Genomic DNA, 20,682 nt, shown 5'->3' on the forward strand with positions numbered 1-20,682 from the left:
GTTTCCTTTTCTGTAAGTGTGGAAGAGCCATTTTGACCTTTCTCCGTGATAGGAATGCAAACAGGGCCACTTCCCTTTTCGTATTGTAAGGAAAACCGCACCTGCTTCTCTAAGACTATTGGCCATGATGCACTAGCTGTGTGAACTTGAGGCTGCATAACAGGAAAAATCTTCACAGCTCATTACAAAATGAGTTATTTCCATTCCAACTGAGCAAGGGTGCCTTGTGGGAAGGCCCGGGGTGTCTAACCCAGCCTCGTGGCCAGGCAACTTGCTGGCTGACGGCACTGCCCCTGACCACAGACAGCCACGCTGTCTGGTGAAGAAAGCAGTTTTCAGGGTCTCATTTCTCATTGGGACACTCATTACCCCATCCGAAGGAGAGACTCTGAATTCAAGTGTTTGATATAATTCAAATTATATGAGTGGCTTTTAATTGGCAATTTGAAATTTTGAAAGGCACAGAAGAGACCTCCATGATGCCATTTACAGATACTAAGGTACAGAGTTTCCTGCCATTCAAATCAGCAGAATACTGAATTCCAGACTAAGCGACCCACCTGCCCTTCTTCCTCCCCTCACTTACAAAGGAGAAATTGCTTCTTTATTTCTTAATGCTCTGTTGGCTTCTTCCACACACCAAATACCTTTGGAATGAAATCATTCTCTTCAGATCAGTCACTGTCTTTTTGTGCCAATTACATTCTGTTTCCCGCCTACACTTCTAACCTCTCTAAGTGTGATTCTATCTGCACCCATATTCCTCCCAATTTAGCATCATCCCCAAATTTTATGCAAATTGTACTCACCACCTGTGATTTTATTACCTGACAAACTTCTTTATGATTTATGCTCCAGGTTTGGCTCACCCACTATTTCACAATTTTATTAAAATAAAGTTACAGTTTTTTAGAAGTTAAATGAAAGTGCAGAAAATTTGCACTAAAATAACTACATTAACAAAAACTAAAGTATATTTAGGTCATGTTTTTTCTGAACTATATCATATATATAACATATATGTTATTTGTATGTTTATACATACACATGCATGCATGTTATTTTTTCTTTTTTTAAAAATATTTTTTCTTTATTGATTTTTGAAGAGAGAGGAAGGGAGAGGAAGAGATAGAGACATCGTTGAGAGAAGACATCGACTGGCCGCCTCCTGCATGCCCCACACTGGGGATCGGGCCCACAACCTGGGCCTGGGCCCTGACCGGGAATCGAACCAGCGACCTCTTCAAGGGCCGACGCTCAACCAGTGAGCCACACTGGCCGGGCTTATTTTTTCTTAACAAATATCACTACTTCTATATATTTGCTCCTGGAAATATTAACCATGTGGAATGCTTAACCAGGCAGAAAATCCATCCTAATTACGTATGGAAATTGCTCCTTGGTCTTCTCTTTTTCTCACCTCTTCCTTAGCCTTCCAAAACCTCTGCCATCTCTAAATCCAGGAGATGTACACTCTGTTTAGAAAACCTGTTAGTCAAACAATCACCAATACTTATCACCACATTATCTCCACACCTATCTTTTTTTTTTTTTTTTATCTTCACCCAAGGACATTTTTGCATTCATCTTCAGACAGAGCAGGAGGGACAGGGGGTAGAAGAGAGAGAGAAACATCGATGGGAGAGAGACATATCAAGTGATGGGCACCCACAAGACCCCAGGGCCCCAGGGCCAGGGACAAAATGCAACTGAGGTATGTGCCCTTAGCGAGAACCAAACCCAGGACTCTCCAGTCAGAGGGCTGACGCTTTAACCCCTGAGCCAAACCAGCCGGGGCTCTCCACACCTATCTTGAGCTCAGTATCAAATTAACAGTGTTTTTTTTCCCCAATGGCAACAGAAAAATCTCAAGAGAAAAAAATAAATGGATGTATTAAGCCAAGTCCTGTTAATTCCCACAGTCAGACACCTTTGGTCTTCCTTGAGTCCAATCTCCCAGAGAACTTAATTTCAGTAAATTAAATGTTTTACTTTGATCCCCAACTATACCTTAACCTGCAGTCTTCAAATCTGCACCCAACTTAGCCGTTTCCCACCAAAAATAGAAAACACTTTCAGCTCGTACACTTTTTAAACAGACTACTGGATCATTCTAGAACTATCTTCTCCCTAAATAGATATGTATAGGCTATTCTTCAGAAGTATTTATCTTTTGACACCCTTGTTCTAGAAAGCAGATGTGGAGTAGGTTTTGAGGGACTTTTAATCCTTTTTTAATCTAACACCAATTAAAATGTTGTGTTACGTGATTTTTAAAGAGCAGTTTGCAAACGCAGTTCCCTCTGCCTAGAACGGCATTTCTGTAGGAAAGCCACTGCTCTGATTTACCAGGTACAGTCTCCGTTTAAGCCACACTGTCCTACCATCACTGATACAGTTGTCCCCGCCATCCTAGGCCCCCAGGGATACCTGAGACCACAGCCAGAACCAAACCCTGCATACGCTGTCTTTTCCTGTACACACACACCTTTCACTTAAAGGAAGCACTTGATGGCTGCTCCTTGGCATTTCCGAGTCGCCAGCATCACTACTGCTGCACTTTGGGACCATTATCAAGTAAAATAAGGGTCACATCAACACAAGTGGTCCCAGGACAGTCGCTCTGACAACTGAGATGGCTAGGGAGCAGGTACACAGTGTGGACACGCCGGACCAAGGATGGTTCATGTCCTGGGTGGGATGGAGCAGGACTGCACCAGATTTCATCACACCACTCAGAACACTGTGCAAATCATTACTTACAATAGCCAAGCTATGGAGCAACCTAAGAGTCCACAAAAGATGGATGAATGAAGAAGATGTGGTACATACATAGAGTGGAATATTGCTCAGCCATAAAAAGAATGAAATCTTGCCATTTGAGACATTGTGGATGGACCTAGAAGGTATTATGTTAAGTGAAATAAGTTAGACAGAGAAAGAAAAATTCCATATGACTTCACTTACTTGTGGAATCTAAAAACAAAACAAAACAAATGAACAAACAAAACGAACTCATAGACACAGAACAAACTGATGGTCTGGGGGTTAGCGTGCTGGGGGGAAGGTGGAGGGATCAGTCAGAGAAAGACAAGTACCACATGATCTCACTTAGTCGTGAAACATAATGAACAAAATAAGCTGACGATCAAAATAGATCCGGAGACATGGAAGCAGGAAACAGACTCACAAACCCCAGAGGGAAAGGGGATGGGGGAGGGTGGGAAAAGATAAACCAAAGAACTGATATGCATATATGCACAACCAGTGGACATAGACAATAGTGTGGGGGAGGCAGGAGGGGGGTGGGAGCGGGGAGGACAGGGTTAATGGGGGGAAAGGGGGCACATCTATAATACTTTCAACAATAAAAAAAAAAAAGGTTAAAAAAAGGTGAAGGTGCTGTAAAGTACAGCGCAGGGAATGTAGTCAATAATATTATAACATCTCTGTATGGTGCCAGGTGGGTACGAGACTCATCGGAGTGATTACTTCGTAAGTTATATACACGTCTAATCGCTATGTTGCACACCTAAAACTAATAGTGTTGTATGTCCATTGTAATTTAAAAAACAAGTTTTTAAGAAGAAAAGTAAATAAACTTATGAATTGCTTATTTCTGGAATTTTCCTTTTATATTTTCAGACCACATTTGACTTTGGGTGACTGAAACTGCAGAAATCAAAACCATAATAAGGGGTGACTATTGTAGTATCCCTTTCATTTAAAAATAGTTCTGTTTGGACAATAAATTACAGTCATTCTTTCTTTCTCCTTCCTCTGCCTGGAATATTCCTCATCCTTCCTAACACCAGATCAACTGACACTTCTGTGGGAAGCCTTCCCTGCAACTCCAGGTAGAGCTGGTCACTCTCCTCTCAGATGTCATATCGCTTAATCATTTATCATTATATAATGTACCAAAGCTTATTGTAGCAGAATTTTGCTTTTTATTCATTGTAATATGTCCTGAACATAGCCTAACACAGGGCAAGCAATACACATACACATACACAAATGGACACACTATACACACAACAGGGACAATACACACAGATACACACACTATACACCCTACAGAGAATAAGGACTAGGAACAAAAGACCTGGGTGCAAATCGTGGCTCTGCCATCGAGAATTGCTTGACTGTAAGGAAGTGATTGAGTGTAGTGGTTACAAATGGGTTCAGATGTCGGACAGGCTTGTACTCAAATCACCCACCCACTGGCTAAGTGAACTTAGGAAGTTTACTTTGCTTCTGAATCCCAAACTATACTATGTAGATAATTCTATCTTCTTCCAGAGGGTAGTTCACAGTCTAGTGAAATTATGGACGTCAAGCATCACTTTAGTAAGCAGTAAGTGTTCACTAAATATTGCATAAGGCTATTCATTATAAAGTAAAAAACAATGGAACAAAATATAGTCCTAACTTTAAAGGGTTAATATGTCATAATGGTGGAATACCACTGTTAGTGTAATTACCTTTTTTTTTTAATCCTCACCCGAGGACATTTTTTCATTTTTTGTTCAGATAGAGTGGGAGGAAGAGCGAGAGAGAGAGAGAAACATCGACGTGAAAGGGACACATCAAGTGGTTGCCACCCGCACGACCCATCCGGGGCCGGGGACAAACTGCAACTGAGGTACATGCCCTTAGCGGGAACCGAACCCAGGTCACTCCGGACCACAGGCTAACATTCTAACCACTGAGCCAAACCAGCCAGGGCTGTAATTAGCATTATTAAGCGACCATGTAAACCATGTGAGTCTTGATTTCTCCATTTATAAAGTGGGGAGAATCATTTTTCCCTAACAGGTCTGTTGTATTAGGTGAGATTATCTATGAGAAATCTAAGTTTCATTAATTAATTTGTTTCATTAGGCACTGACTGAGTGCCCAGTAAGTGCTAGGCACCTTGTTAAGCACAGGCTGATTCCAAAGGTACAAGGAGAGATGCCCAAGATATAAGCAAAGACAGATAAGCTCCTCCTCCCAAGTTCAATAGTCCAAGAACTAACATATAACCTTAGGAACTTGCGGAAATGCAAGCATCATTACTCCTCTCTGAGCTCTCCTGTAAACTTCAACTCCCAGGAAAGCAGTCCACAAGTACTTTACTTGCCCAGTCATGCTGTCTGAATATTTCTTGGCCTTGTATGCTTCATACAAATATGGCTTTTATAAAGCTATCTGCTTTACAGCAGAGACTCAGTAATAACCACCACCCAGTTACGCACAAAATCGAACGATTGGCTATAAAACATATGATGCTGGCCCTGACTGGTTAGCTCAGTAGTGGTTAGAGCTTCAGCCCATGGACCAATGAGTCGCAGGTTCAATTCCGGTCAAGGGCACGTACCCCAGTTGTGTCCCGTCCCCAGCCCTAATAGGGTCGTGTGGGAGGCAACCAGTCAATGTGCCCTCTCTCTCTCTCCCTCTCCCTCCCTCCCTCTGATTCTATCTGATGATAAATGGAAAAAATATCCTCAGGGGAAGATAAAAAAAAAACAACAACAACATATGATGCTGGACTTAGTAAAGATGACTAAGCTGTAAATATAAATCCGATCACCAGGGGAAATATAGCTATAAAAACTGGTGCCATGACAAGGGAAAGACCATTTACTTTGGCTGGGCACCAGGCTGGTATCTGACAACTTACCTATGTGATTACCCAGCACTAGGAGGCAAGAAATTCCCAGTCTATCTCCCATGATCTACCAGTTGTAAGATGATAGATCTGTGGTTCCCAAAGTATGCCCAAGGTGCCCTGGAGCACCAGAGCAAACCCACAGGGACACTGCAGGATGTCTCAGATGTTCCAACAAATCAGACACTCAGCACCTGTCAGGCTCTGCACAAACTCCTGGTTCAGATTGGTGCCAAGTTCCGACAGGCCACGACACTCCTTCCAATGACAGGCCTCTGTGAAGCTGATGTTCAGCAGCTGCTGTAACTAGAAAGCAGACACAGCACGTCCATCGGTGCAGAACAGGAAGTGAGGGTGTGCAGGTGTAAGTGACGTGAGAAGTTGGGCCGTGCCCATCAGCCACACACCTCCCATCAGTAAGTAGAGTAGTTGTGGGTATTTAAGGAAAGTAAAAGTAAAATTTTTTTCCTTTCAGTTTATGTGTCTTCTTTTTTCAAATAATCATGATGTTGTATAGAGCTAACTTTTACTTAAAAGCAAAAAAGCTAGGGCTTTTAGATTCATAGGTTACAGAGAACATTTTGATGGTTACCAGATGGGAGAGGGGTTGGGGGCTGAGTGAAAAGCTGAAGGGATTAAGAGGTACAAATGGGTGGATACAGAATAGTCTCGGGGATGTGAAGTGCAGCATAGGGAATATAGTCAATAATACTGTACTAACTACATATTGTGTCAGGTGGGTACTAGATTTATCAGAGTGATCACTTCATAAGTTTTATAAATGTTTAATCACAGGGTTGTATGCTTGGAACTAATATAATATTGTATGTCAAATGTAATTTAAAAATTTTTTAAATATTTTTTAAATGTTAGGGTTTTTTGTTTTGCTGTTGTTTGTGCCTAGTGGTGAAACAGAAAAAATCATAGACATTATAAACGAACCGGAAACAGAGAAAGTTTGAGAACCTCTGTTGTGTGTGACGTCCAACCTTCCAAGTCAGTCCAGGAGGCTAAACCGAGCGTGTTCTCTAGAGGGGGACCTAGTTTTCTGAGCTAAGTTGCTCACGTGATTAATAAAAAGGCCTTCTCTGACTGAAGGTACGAGATGATTTTCATTTTCAGTGTAACAGACAGAACTGGAGCTGTACCATAAGCTTCCCACTCTAACGCCGACTGCCCATCGTCCATTCTGTGTCTTCATCTAACTAGGATGCATGCATCATGCTTGCTTCACATTCAGGGGGAATAAATTATATTGATTTTTGGCCTCATCCTCTTTTCTGGGGTGCACTATTGTCACACACCCAGAAGCGCTGCTCAGATCATCTGTGTCCCCCACCAGCCATACTATCCCGCTGCAAGGAAAGCCACCAGTGACTCCCAACGGCCATGTCCAATGACTGACTTTACTTCTTTCCTTATCTGACTGCTCCAGGATTCTATACTATGACCACTGTCTTGCCCCTTGATCTCCAGGACTACCCTGCTCGGCCTTCTCCCACCCCTCGGACCCTGGGCCCATTCCCGCACTGCCCCTGCCCTCTCTGTCCTGTCACTGTTGCTCCCCAGGGTTCCGTCCTCGGCCTTCCTCCTCATCAGATGTGCCATCTCAGTCACAACCTCAGTGCCTCCCAAATGAGCCCAGGTGCCCCATCTTCCCTCCCAGCAATGCCCATTATAGTCCTCCTCCACTACATCCCAAACTGAAATCCATATTCAAAAACAGAGATACAATACCCCACCACCACACAAAAAAAAGAAGGAAAAAAAAACTCGTATAACCTAAGTTTATGGAGTCACGATTCTTGAAATTTCCCAAGCTAGAAAGATCAGAGTCACTTCCAACTTCCTTCTCGCACTCATTCGCTCATTCAAGAAATATCGGAATGTCTACCGCATACAAGGTGATAGTCTAGGCCCTTGGGATATATCGGTGAAGAAAAATTGCATAGAAGAAAATTTTATTTTCCATCAGGAAACTTGAATTTTAGCAGGAGGGTAGAGAAAGAAGCAGATAATACTGAACTTATTACTTAAATGCAACCTAATTATTCATCTATTCAGTACTTACAGATGTGTTATAGCACGGTGATGTGGGGTAAAGAAAGCTGTTTTTTTAAACAGGCTGGATGGGGTGGAACAGAGGTGACATTCGAGCAAAGGTTTGAAGCAGGGAAGGTAGTTGAGTGTCTGAGTGTCTTAGGAACGAGCAGGCCAGGCAGGCAGAAGAACCAGTACAAAGGCCCTGAGGCAGGAGTCTGTCAAGGAACCAGAGCAGCTAGAGTAGAAAATCCACCTGGAAATCGTCATGAACCATAAACGGGTCTGCGATGTCTGTGGTGGGACAGTCCCCCGGCAGGCAGTGCCTGACGCGCCAGCCTTGCCTAGAATTCCTGCTCCCCGCACGCTCAGGCCAGCCCTCCCGCCACACGCCCCCTCTCAGGGAAGGGCTGCTTCCCCAGGCAGGGCCCTCCTCAGACGCTCCAGACTCCGACTGACACACAGGTACCCACTGGCATATGCTACCGTCTACTTACATGTGTTTTTCCTTTCTAGACACAGCCTTGGGTACAACTCTAATTAGACTGAAAGTCATTCTCGAGCAACAGTGCTCCCCAGTACCTACCAAAGTGCCTTAGACACAGCAGGTCCACAATAACTGTTCAGTGAGGATGCTACTGACGGCCTCTGACATTTAAAAATAAAATTCCAGAACGCTTTTTATAAACGAAACTTTACACTCAAATTGCAATCCGCTAAGCCAATGTCACCACAATGATATGGAAAGTACTTTAAAAGGCATATTCATAAAGCACATTGGTTTTTCAGTTGATTCAATTTTATTGATTTTATGAAATAATAATAATTCATATTTCATTTCAGATAATAAAGTCTTGTTGCTGGTTTTAATACTATATTCTAAGATACAAAATCTTTAATCTTCCTAATAAAACTAAGCCACTTCCTTTAAAAAGAAAAAAATAAAGTATTGCCTTCTAGTAAGAAAATGTTCAAGATTCATGGAATAATCCAAAACCTAATAAATATATTCAAAGTCAAACACAGCCACCTGTGCAAGCATTAGACAGAAACTAGTGTTATTGAATTGCTTTATTTTTTTAACTTCAGAATGCTTTTATTTTGGAATGTTACAGAAACACTGCAAGGATATTACAGTTTCTATATACCTCTCACCTGTATACCCAGTTTCTGCTAATGACAAGATCTTACATAACCATGGTATATTAGTCAAAACTAATAAAATTAACATTGGCCACTACTATTAACTAAACTATAGGCTTGATTTCCATTCCACCAGTCTTTCTGCTAATACCCTTTTGTTGTTGTTGTTTTTGTTGTTGTTGTTGACGACAGTATTACAGATGTCCCAAGAGTTGCTTTAAATACAAGTGAAGAGTTTACTGAAGACAAGAGTGCCATCAGAATTTTGAAATTATCAAAGGACTGTTTCTGTATCATAAAAGGAAATCTCCCAGATCAAAAGTTGCTCGTCATGCCCTAGCTGGAGTGGCTCAGCTGGCTGGGTGTCATCCTGTACACAGAACGGTCACCGGTTCAGTTTCCAGTCAGGACACATGCCCGGATGCAGTCTCGATCCCCAGTAGCAGCCAATCAATGTCTCTCTCTCTCCTCCTCTCCCTTCCTCTCTCTCTAAACAAAAATCAATAAAATTAAATCTTTAAAAAAAATTGCTGATTGTTTTCAGATTACCCGAAGTCTTAGCACCACTGATGAAGTGCCCATTCCTAGGGGATGCTCTGATGATCCCCCAGAAAGGCTAGAGGGGCTCTTCCAGCAACCCCCTACCCATCACAGCCACTTGCAGAAATGCAGAGGGCTTGTTACTGTGGCCAGAAGCCACAACTGAGTAAAGGCATCTCAACTACAGGCTGCCTCCAGAGGCCTCTTCTCTTGCTAAAGGAAATGGCCAGCAACACATGACACATGTCAAAGTGAGCTCTGTAACTGGGAGTCCTGTCAGTAACTGAGGTCATGGTTACATACCTAGCACCGGTTCAGGACCCTCAGCGGATTTCTTTTGTTCGTTTGTTTTTAATGACCCCAGATGGAAGGGAGAGAGGGAGGGGAGGAGAGGAGAGGTGAGGGGAGAAAAGGGGAGGGGAGGGGAGAGAAGGGGAGGGAGGGAGAAAGACAGAGAGACAGACACAGACAGAAAGACCCAAATATGTGGCGTGGGATCCAGTCTGTGGGGACTGCTTAAAGTGCTCTTCACTACATTCCTAAGGCGAGTCTCAGTGATTATTATAGTAGGAATTATTATAATCAAATTTAAAATTGCTATTTAAATGACAAACACCCTATATATCACTTTAACAACACACATAGATACACATTTTAGGTTTCTTATTTGTGCAAAATCTAATATCTAGCAATGCCCGCATAACAAGCCAGAGGCCTCATTCCCTCTAAATAAACCTTAAAAAAAACCCTAACACTAAAGGAAACTATCAACATCACCTTTTACCTCTAGACAGGCCTATCAAGCTGTTCAAAACACTGGTGCTGCTTTAGTGGTTAATGCTATTTAAACAAAAAACTACCTGAAATATCTGAGCTCCCTCCTAACTTAATCAGTGTTAGCAATTACCTAATTTAAAGCCTAAATCAATTTTTCTGCAGTAAAAAATAATTTCTCGCCCTGGCCAGTTTTGCTCAGTGGTTAGAACATCGGCCCACAGACCAAAGAGTCATGGGTTCAGGTCCAGTCAAGGGCATGTACCTGGGTTACAGTTCATCCCCAGCCCCGGTTGGGGTCATGTGGGAGGCAACCAGTCAGTGTGTCTCTTTCACATCGATGTTTGTTCGTTTGTTTCTTTCTTTCTCTTTCTCTCTCTTTCCCTCCCACCATCCCTCCCCCCACTCTATCTGAAGATAAATGGAAAAATATCCTCGGGTGCGGACTAAAAAATAATAATAATAATGTCTCTTATTCTATTACTGACAGAGAAGCACTATTCATTTCCATCTAGGTATTAAGTTTTAATATTCTTAAAGAATATTATTGTGTGATTTTTTTCCTTACCTAAAGTATCTTCCCCTCCTTAGCTTAAACAATACTTTTGTCCCTTCCCAGCACTCAAATGAGCAAAGAACAGGTCATGTGGGTATCAACACCCTGTCATCACACAGGGCTCCAGGAGTGCACCATCGAACCAAAGTCATGAGGTAACAGCATCAACGTAGCTCTCAGGGAGCCCAGAAAATTCATAGTTAGAAAATACCAGTAATGCACTCTATAATTAACATCTGTAAGACACTTTTGTGAATTCAGACTTCAAATACAATTCACAAAACAGAAAGCTCTCATTATCACCCCAACCAGACAGAGAATCCCACACCAGACCTGCTGCTCAGAGAACCTCTGTCCACCCCAATCTCGTTGGGGCAGAAAGAGAGCACCCCTCGACCCACTTGCCTGGTCCAGCACAAGGCAGGACATGAACACCCCCAGTGAATACAGCGAGTGCCAAGTTAAATCAGAAGTCACTAAGTACTTAGCATTTGTTGCGTGAGGGCTCGCCAGGCGCTTTACCTGGAGTTTCCTAAGCAGATAGTAGATATTTACTGTAGAGAAAGATACTATCTTCCCCCATTTACAGATAAGGGAACCAAGCTTGGAGCATCTAGCCTGAGGTCACAACACTTCAAGAATGATGCTGAAAACAGGGAAAACAAAAAACAAAAAAAGAGGGCGAGAACTCATGGACATGGACAGCAGCCTGGTGATTGCTGCAGGGGGCCGGGGGTGGGGGTGGAGGAGGGCATCGAGGGGATAAATGGAGATGGAAAAAATGAAGTGAAATTAATTTTTGTTTTAAAAAGAATGATGCAGAGATCTGAAACTGCGATCTGATTTCACTGGCAGTTTCATTTTTGTTGTTGCTTTAAACATAGTACAAGAGGAGACTTCCGGTCAAGATGGCTGCGCAGGTAAACGCGGGATCCCCTCCTCCCACAACCACATCAAATTACAACTAAACTACAGCACGACCATCCTTCAGAACCGCCTGAAATCGAGCTGAATGGAAGTCCCACAACTACGGAATTACAGCAGCAGCCACACGGAGACTGGTAGGAGGGTGGAGGCGAACACGCCGGTCCCACACCCACGAGTGGCAGATAAAAATCAGGAGGACACCTGGGCTGGGAAGGTCCTCCCTGAGGACTGAGAGGTCCCCGTCCCACACCAGGCGCCCCGCTCAGGGTCCCAGTGCCAGGAAGAGAATCCCCAACACTTCTCACTAGAAAAACCAGCAGGAACTGAGGCTGAGGGAGGCTGAGGCTGCGGGAGCCCCAGGCAGCTCCTAGTAAAGGGCCCGCGCACGGACTTACTCGGACTCGCTCCCTCTGAGCTCCGACGGGAGGCAGCTTGAGGGGCGCCAAAGAATAGGGAAGAACTGAGCTGTTTGGCCTCCGGACGAGGGCTGGAGAAGAGGCTTTCTCCTGGACAGACGTGCTGGCAGAGGCTGATGTTCCTTTGGTGAGCCCTTCCCTGGGGCGGCGGACAGCAGCCATATCTGGGACTCCAGCAACCTGGCTCACACTGTTCGCCCCGCCCTGATGATTCCGAGGCCCCGCCCCACCCAACTTTCGGCTTTCCAATGGCTTTACCTTAGGATTGGCCTGTCTTAGATCCTGCTTCAGAGTATCCTAAAATCTCTCAAACAAGCAGCGTCTGGTTTCAGTGAGCCCTGTACCTCTTGCTAAGTGGCCCCAAGCCTGGCACTAGAAGCAGCCAGCCTTGGTTCATAACTTGGCTTTTCCTGGGCACCTCCAAGCCCAGTATAAGAAGCAGCCATCTGCAGATCACTTTGTAGCTTATGCCGGTGGCCCCGGATAGAACACAGGCAGTGGCTGACCTTGCCCCAGAGCTAGCACACCCAGTGGACAGCTTCAGACCACATTGAAACAAAATGGAGATAAGCAATCAATCAGATGCAGAATTCAAAACACTGGTTATAAGGTTTCTCAAGGAAGTTGGTGATACATTCAAGGAACTTAGTGAGACCTGCAAGAAACTTAGTGAGAACATCAACAACATAAAAAAGGACCAGTCAGAAATGAAGAATGCACTAACTGAAATAAAGAATAATTTAAAGGAATCAATAGTAGAGTAGGTAAAGCGAAGAAACAAACCATCAATTTGGAATATAAGAAAGCAAAAAACACCCAATCAGAACAGTGAAAAGAAAAAATAATCCAAAAAAAATGAGGATAGTGTAAGGAACATCTGGGACAACTTCAAGCATGCCAACATTTGCATCATGGGGGTGCCAGAAGGAGAAGAGAGAGACAGCAAGAAATTCAAAACATATTTAAAACAATAATGGCAGAAAACTTCCCTAACTTGGTGAAGGAAACAGACATACAAGTCCAGGAAGCACAGAGAGTCCCAAACAAGATGAACCCAAAGAGGCCCACACCAAGACACATCATCATCAAAATGCAAAAGGTTCAAGACAAAGAGAGAATCTTTTTTTTTTTATCCTCACCCGAGGATATTTTTCCTTTTTTTTTTTTTTTGTACAGATAGAGTGGGAGGGAGAGAGAGAGAAACATCCATGTGAAGGGACACATCGAGTGGCTGCCACCCGCACGACCAACCAGGGCCGGGGACAAACTGCAACCGAGGTACGTGCCCTTAGCGGGAACCGAACCCGGGTCTCTCCGGACCGCAGGCCGACGCTCTAACCGCTGAGCCAAACCGGCCAGGGCCAAAGAGAGAATCTTAAAAGCAGCAAGAGAAAAGCGGCTCATTACCTACAAAGGAGCTCCCATAAGATTGTCAGCTGACTTCTGAAAAGATATTTCACAAGCCAGAAAGGAGTGGCAAGAGATATTCAAGGTGATGAAAAGCAACAACCCACAACCAAGATTACTCTATCTTGCAAAGCTATCATTTAGAATCGATGAATATATCAAGAGTTTCCCAGACAAGAAAAAGCTAAAGGAATTCATCACCAAACCAGTATTATATGAAATGTTGAAGGGTCTTCTTGAAGGAGAAGAACAAAAATATGAACAGTAAAATGGCAATTGATACACATCTATCAACAAATGAATCTACAAACAAAATGAGCAAGCCAAACAGACTCATAGATACAGAGAACTTTTTGTTGCTTGCCAGATGGGTGGGGGCTGGGAGGATGGGTGAAAAAGATGAAGGAATTAAGAACTATAAATTGGTTGTTAGACTGATGAACCTCAAAGGGAAGGAGGGAGGGAGGGCGGGATGAAATAAACCAAAGAACTTCTATGCATATACGCATAACCAATGGATACCGACAATATGTGGGAGAAGGCAGGAGGAGGGCAGGATTGGGGAGGAAGGGGTCAATGGGGAAAAAAGGGGGGATATCTGTAATACATTCAACAATAAAGATCAGTTTTAAAAATAAATAAATAAATAAACATAGTACGAAGACCAGAAAATTACAGAACATAATCTTTAACCTCACAGCACTCTCCTATTAAATTTTGCTCTTAACAACCATAGCACACTGCCTGTCTCGGCCCTTGAACTACTGAGAGGCCAGGCTGTGCAGAACCTCAGACATGAAGCCTTGGGCCAAAGAGTTGTTCGCAGACCTATGGAAGAGAGCTGAGGCTTGGGGAAAAAGTGTCGTGTCTCAAAAAAAAACCTTCAGAAATGTCCAAATTGAAGTTAACAAATATTTACCATGAATTTCATAAGGATCATGGGATGTAACAATAGTTACTCAATTCAGTATTCATGAAAGTTTAATTATATTGGAAAACCATATAAGTTAAACTCTTCTTATTCTAAAAGAATCCCAAATATCCCTAATTATTGAAGAAAATTATAACCAATTGCAAATTAAATGTGCTACTCATAGCCAAATAATTTCAAAAGCAAAATTGTGTTTAAAATCCTGGATACTGTCTTGACTTGGGGTGGTGAACACACCCTACAGTGTACAGAGGATGTGTTATAGAACTGTGCACCTGAAACTTGGGTAATTTTGTCACCCCAATAAATTAAAAAATAAGGAAATACATTTTAAATGTTAAAAAATCAATAATAAAATCCTTGATACTTCATAAGAAAATGATATCGAACATGAAGCACTGGTGGATGTTCATGTATATTACGTGACTTGGGGTTGAACCTCTAAAAGCAAAAGGGCCTGGCTCTAACCCCCTGGATGCTCCTGTCTCCATAACAACTTTCTGGCCCAGTCATCACCATCACTTGGCTCCTTTCAAGTTTTTTCCCAGATTCTGTGTCAGCAAGATGTCAGTGTGGGCTGTGTTGAGGACACTCATGTGAAGTGAGATGGCTAGAAAGAAGAAGCTGTATTCTCCCCAACAGTGGCAGATAAAAGTGGTGACAAATGTCAGACTAGTATTTGTGAGTCTGCGGGTGACAGGCCTGGCGATCATCCACTTTGGGGCTGCAGGTCACTGAGCTCATAGAGGGTGGCCCCCTGGGATTCCAGCTCTTCCTGGTTTCCTAAGTCATGTGTCAGGTGTTTCCAACATCCACTCTCAGTGTCATTCCCTACGTTAACCCTCTTCCTGATCAAACACTTACAGCGGTTTCTGTTTTCCTGTTTTACCCAGAAAGGAAACAAGGGTGATCTCTAGCAGGGGAGATTGTAAGCAACCTTTTTCTTCTTGTTTGCATTTTCTGGCTTTTTATCAAGGGGATCACTTTGTAAAATATAAGATTGTCTAACCACTATGCTGTTTACCTGAAACTAATACAAAATAATATTAAATGTAAACTGTAATTGAAAAAAAATTTAAATGAAGTAAACATCCTGCATTTGTAATGGGCTTCAACTGGGAGGAGTTTGGCGTGTGTTTTTTTTAACAGTTACATTAACTTATCACTTTATTCCCTCTTCAGGCCTTGGTAATTAAATTACACGTCCTTTTTTTATACAATGTTATAACCTCAGTTTCCTATTTTCCATGTTAAAAGGGGAAAGATATAAGAAAAAATATAGTAAGAGCAGTGAGATGTGGTACCTGATAGATAAAGAGTCAGAAAAAAGGATTTTTGTAATTGGCACAATCCCCTCTCCCCACCCAAAACAAAAAGATACTCTAAAAGTATTTCGTGTAGGAAGAAACTTCCCTATATACCTCAGCAAAATCAATGTTTGCCAAACACAAGACAACTTATATTTGTATAAATTACGCCAGTCATTTTAAAGCTTAAATTATTCATGGTATAATAATGTTGGGATAAGTTTGCACTGTGACAGATGATTACTAGAGTTAGTGGGATGATCTCACTGTAAGGTATAAAAATGTTCAATCGCTACATTGTATACCTGAAACTAATATAACAATATAATATTGTATACCAACTATACCTAAATTTTAAAAGATTTTAAGAAATCAGAAAAAAAGCTTTGACAAATTGATATCCCTATTAGTGGCTGAAAGAAAAACATTCATTTGCAATCTAAATAGTTGCTTTTCAAATGTAAACTGTAATGGAAAAACTAAAAAAACTCAAATAATTGTTTATCAGAATAATTCATCTGTTGCAAGTATTTTAGCACATTTTCATTAAGCAACGCCTTAACATTTTTGCCAAATTTTTACATTCAGAAGTTACACAATCCTATTCATTTTGATTTCCAAGACTCAGCAAAAAAACGCCTGTCCAAGGACATTTAACATAGACAACTATCCTCCCAATAATTAAAAGCAAAACATGAGTAGCTAATATTTCACAGCCTCTGTCAGCTACTCCAGAGGCAGTTGTTATTCAAATAAAACATTATTGTTAAGAGTATTTACATCAATGGACTCTATAAGAGCAGTTGGTTCATAACTCTACTAAAAGATTTTAAATATATAAAAGTCAAGCAAATGATGGTGAGCAGAGACTGGGGAAATTTTTCAGAACTTAATATTTCCATTATCAAATATAAACTACATAATCTGTTGGACCCATTTTAATCTAACTGGTACAAATTAGTGGCAATCTCCACATCCATCAAATATAATAAAGTACAGAATTCATTAACAAATTTATTTAAAACGTGAATAATTTCCTAATTATAAATGGAATGTGAACTAAGCATATACAAAGAGGCATAAATTAGAAAATAAGTTACCTGTAATCCTGCTAACATTAACATCTCTCTCTCTCTCTCTCTATGCTATATTCTTTAGTTTGTTTTTTCTTTCCTGTGAGCTACATGCAAAACATAAGTTTATGTAAGTAACTTACAGACAAAGAAAAGAGCTCAACATGGAAAAAATGGAAGATTACGGTGGATCACCCTAGCAGATCATCCACATACAAATTTCTAGTTGACTAAAAAGGCTGTGCTTCCCAGGAATTGTACTTGTGGGCAAAGCAGAGTCTAAACATACTGTAGCCATGATGTTAACCTCTCTGGAAACCGCCTAAATCCTTTTAAATCCTCAAACCAGTTACAATAAATAAGTAAAATGTAAATCCAATAATGTAAAGCTTCATGTGGTCACCTCATTATATTGTGAAGAGTAAATGTTCTAGTACAAGAGGGCATAACAGAGGTAGCTGCTGTCACAAGAAAAGTGACATGCCTGGCCAGTGTGGCTCAATAACTGAGCATCGACCCTGCACCAAGAGGTCGCCAGTTAGATTCCCAGTCAGGGTACATGCCCAGGTTGGGGCCCAATCCCCAGTGGGGGGCATGCAGGAAGCAGCCAATCAATGTTCTCTCTCATCGATGTTTCCATCTCTCTCTCTCTCTCTCCCTCTCCCTTCCTCTCTTTCTAAAATCAATAAAGAAAAAAAATTTTTTAAAGAAAATGGCATGACTATCGCCAGGTAAGAATACCGCCAGCAGATTGGCCAGGTTTGAAGGAAACAGGCGCTGTTATAGCCAACCAATGGAGGTACAGTATCAGGCAGGAAATCAAACAGAACCTCATCTCAGCCTAAGTTTAAACACTGTTGCCCACAGATTTAGCACAGACAACTGGACATATCCCCTTAGATTCCTGTTTTCTCAGTTAAGATTAACTAGAAACAAATGAGGTAAATGTACCACAAACAGCACTACTTTAGACAAAAATGTAACAAATGTTGATAATAGGTTTCAAGAGCCATGACATGATAGTGAGACAAAACCGCCTGACTGCAACTAACAACTGGGAGTTTAAAAAGCAGTAAGTACCTTGAATTTTGTTTTGTTGGGATTTTTTTGTGTGTGTGTGTGTTTTTAATTAAAGTTTTTTTAGAGAGAGAAAGGAAGGGGGAAGGAGAGAGAGAGAAACATCAATGTGAGAGTGACACATTGATCATCTGCCTCCTGCATGCCCCCCACCAGGGGTCAAGCCCAAAGCCCAGGCACGTGCCCTGACCAGGAATCAAACCAGCCACCTTTCGGTGCACAGGATGACGCCCAACCAGCCAGGGTGGGGTTGGTTTTTTTGTTTTTATTTTTGTTTTTTTCTTTATTTTCCTATGAAGAATGAAAGTTTTGTGAAATTTGTGAAACATACTAAAACATACCCTAAAACTATCATTTTCCAAAAAAGCAAATGATTCTCACAAATCTTTTACATGAAAATAACCTCAAAGAAAGACTTAAGGTTTCTAAAGAGAATGTGTCAATTAAAAATAAATTAAATTACTGCTTCCCTGTTTTATGATTCTTAATAAGTAATCTCGAATTTTTTAAATGCATACGGAAATACCACACAAGGGCATAATATTTAATAGTTGTATAACTGAAACTTTTTTTTTTACCCCAACAACTCCATACCAGGAACTTAAGGGCTTATCCCTCGGTTTTCAATATGTCTGAGAAAATAAAATCTCAAGAACAGTAAAAGGTGTGTGCTGAAATGGCAGGACCTCAGGACTCCGACCTGCTGAGACTGTAGGGAGAAGAATGTCCAGATGCTCCCAACTGAGGTTCCATTTCCCGACCAATTTTTTTTATTTTTTAAATCCTCATCCGAGGATATTTTTCCACTGATTTTCAGATAGAGTGTGAGGGAGGGAAGGAAATGGATGTGAGAGAGACACATCGATTGGCTGCCTCCTGCACAACCCCAACCTGGGCTGGGGACCGAACTGCAACCAAGGTACGTGCCTTTGACCGAAATCGAACCCGAGACACTCTGGTCCACAGGCCGATGCTCTAACCGATGAGCCAAACAGGCCAGGACCCCACCAATCTTTCTGGATGTTCCGCCTCCACTACCTCTCCCTTTTCTGATCTCTCACATCACTAACATGAGGACCACAGACCTTCAATCTAATTTTTTTCTTACTTTGTTAAAATTTTATCTCCCTCCAATATTCTTAGCCCCTCCAGGGCAGGGACTGACTAGAAGTCTGTATAGTTATCTAAACTGATCCCATAGGGTCCCTCCCAGAGGACCAGGTGCACACTAGGCAACTGCACACTTGGGCAACTCTCAGGAACCAGGGTCCTCCGCAAACCCCTTTGTGAAAAGATAGTCCTAACTACTCATCAGCAGTTGAACTGAAAAACCTCAGCCACACTTTTCACAGCATTCGAGCCACTCAATGCTGCGGCACTGCGCTGAGACTCAAGTCAGTCAACCTGCCTACTTATTTATTTCTCTCCAGAGCTAAAATGAAGACAGCAATCTCATGTTTATACAAGCGATAAGCTAACCTATTATAATTTCTTCTCATGTAGGATTTTCAAAAACTGTAAATAGGTTAGCCCTGACCAGTTTGGCTTAGCAGTTAGAGCATCGACCCATGGACCGAAGGGTCGAGGGTTCGATTCCTGGACAAGGGCACATATCTGGATTGCAGGTTTGATCCCCAGCCTCAGTCGGGGTCCTGCAGGAGGCAATCAAGGCATGTGTCTCTCTCATATTGATGTTTCTCTCTCTCTCACTCTCTTTCTCTCCCCCGCACCTCCACTCTATCTAAAAATCAATGGAAAAATATCCTCGAGTAAGGATTAACAAACCAGAAAACTATAAATAGATTATAATCCATCAACAACACAAAATGAAGACTGTCTTTTCATAGGCTATGGAAATACATGCCTACTTTTAATGTTTACAATTTTTAATCATTTTTAAATGCTTTGGTATCTGAGTGTACAAACCAAAAGCAAAGGAAATGTTTGAGATGAATGCCACACCCGCAGATATAAAATGCTGATGTGGGAAGGGGTCAGCTCCAGTGTGGATGAGCTTTAAGGCTCCTTCGGCATTTCCTTGTGCCCAGGGTGTAAAAAAAAAATTAAAAAACAAGAGTATAAAAATGAAATCACACTGCTAATCACTAGGAGAAATAGCAATACAAAATTTTAAATGCTACAAATTATAATTACATAACTAGAGATGTTTTCCTATCCTGCAGCAAGAACTCAATTCATGAGGCAAAAGAAAGGAAACGCATTTGGCCTCAGAAGTATTCATACATTTCTAAGGCTAGATCCCAAAAACAACCAGGGCTTTTTATCATTTATGAAACTGATGAGTGCACAAAAGGATCTTTCTCAGAATACTATTACGTGAATTTTCTAGCTCAATGCTATCAACCTGGTTATCTACCAACCTGTGCACAGTAACTCTAAACCCTGGCAGAGTAAAGGAAGCACTAACAGAAAGTTTATAACCATCACAACTAGTTTTTCAAAAATAACTTTTAAGCCCTAGACGGTTTGGCTCAGCGGTTGGAGCATCGGCCCGCAGACTACAGAGTCTCAGGTTGGAGTCCAGTCAAGGGCACGTACCTCGGTTGCTGTTCATCCCCAGCCCTGGTCAGAGTCGTGCAGGAGGCAGTCTATCGATGTGTCTCTCTCACATGGGTGTTTCTGCCCGCCCCCCATCTGAATATAAATGGAAAAAATATCCTAAAGTGAGGATTTAAAAAATAAAAATAACTTTTAAGACTTCAGATTGTGCCCTGGCCGGTTTGGCTCAGCGGTAGAGCATCGGCCTGCGGACCAGAGAGACCCAGGTTCGGTTCCCACTAAGGGCATGTACCTCGGTTGCAGTTTGTCCCCGGCCCT

At 42.0% G+C, this 20,682-nt stretch overlaps 1 protein-coding gene across 3 annotated transcripts in view; it reads right to left on the reverse strand.

Annotated features, from left to right (window-relative positions):
- Positions 1–20,682, reverse strand: part of VAV3 (vav guanine nucleotide exchange factor 3) — a 290,405-nt gene that overhangs the window by 237,454 nt on the left and 32,269 nt on the right. Inside the window, exon 1 of one of the 3 annotated variants that reach the window (XM_036273380.1) lies at positions 12,029–12,068. The exons of 1 other annotated variant lie outside the window; for it this stretch is intronic. The gene's annotated coding sequence lies outside the window, so the exon portion shown is untranslated. Of the gene's footprint in view, positions 1–5,665; positions 5,868–12,028; positions 12,069–20,682 lie in introns of those variants that run through there. One more of the 3 variants, XM_036273381.1, reaches the window with a different exon arrangement.

This window comes from Molossus molossus, unplaced genomic scaffold (assembly GCF_014108415.1).
Source record: "Molossus molossus isolate mMolMol1 unplaced genomic scaffold, mMolMol1.p scaffold_m16_p_20, whole genome shotgun sequence".
Classification (NCBI taxonomy): Eukaryota; Metazoa; Chordata; class Mammalia; order Chiroptera; family Molossidae; genus Molossus; species Molossus molossus.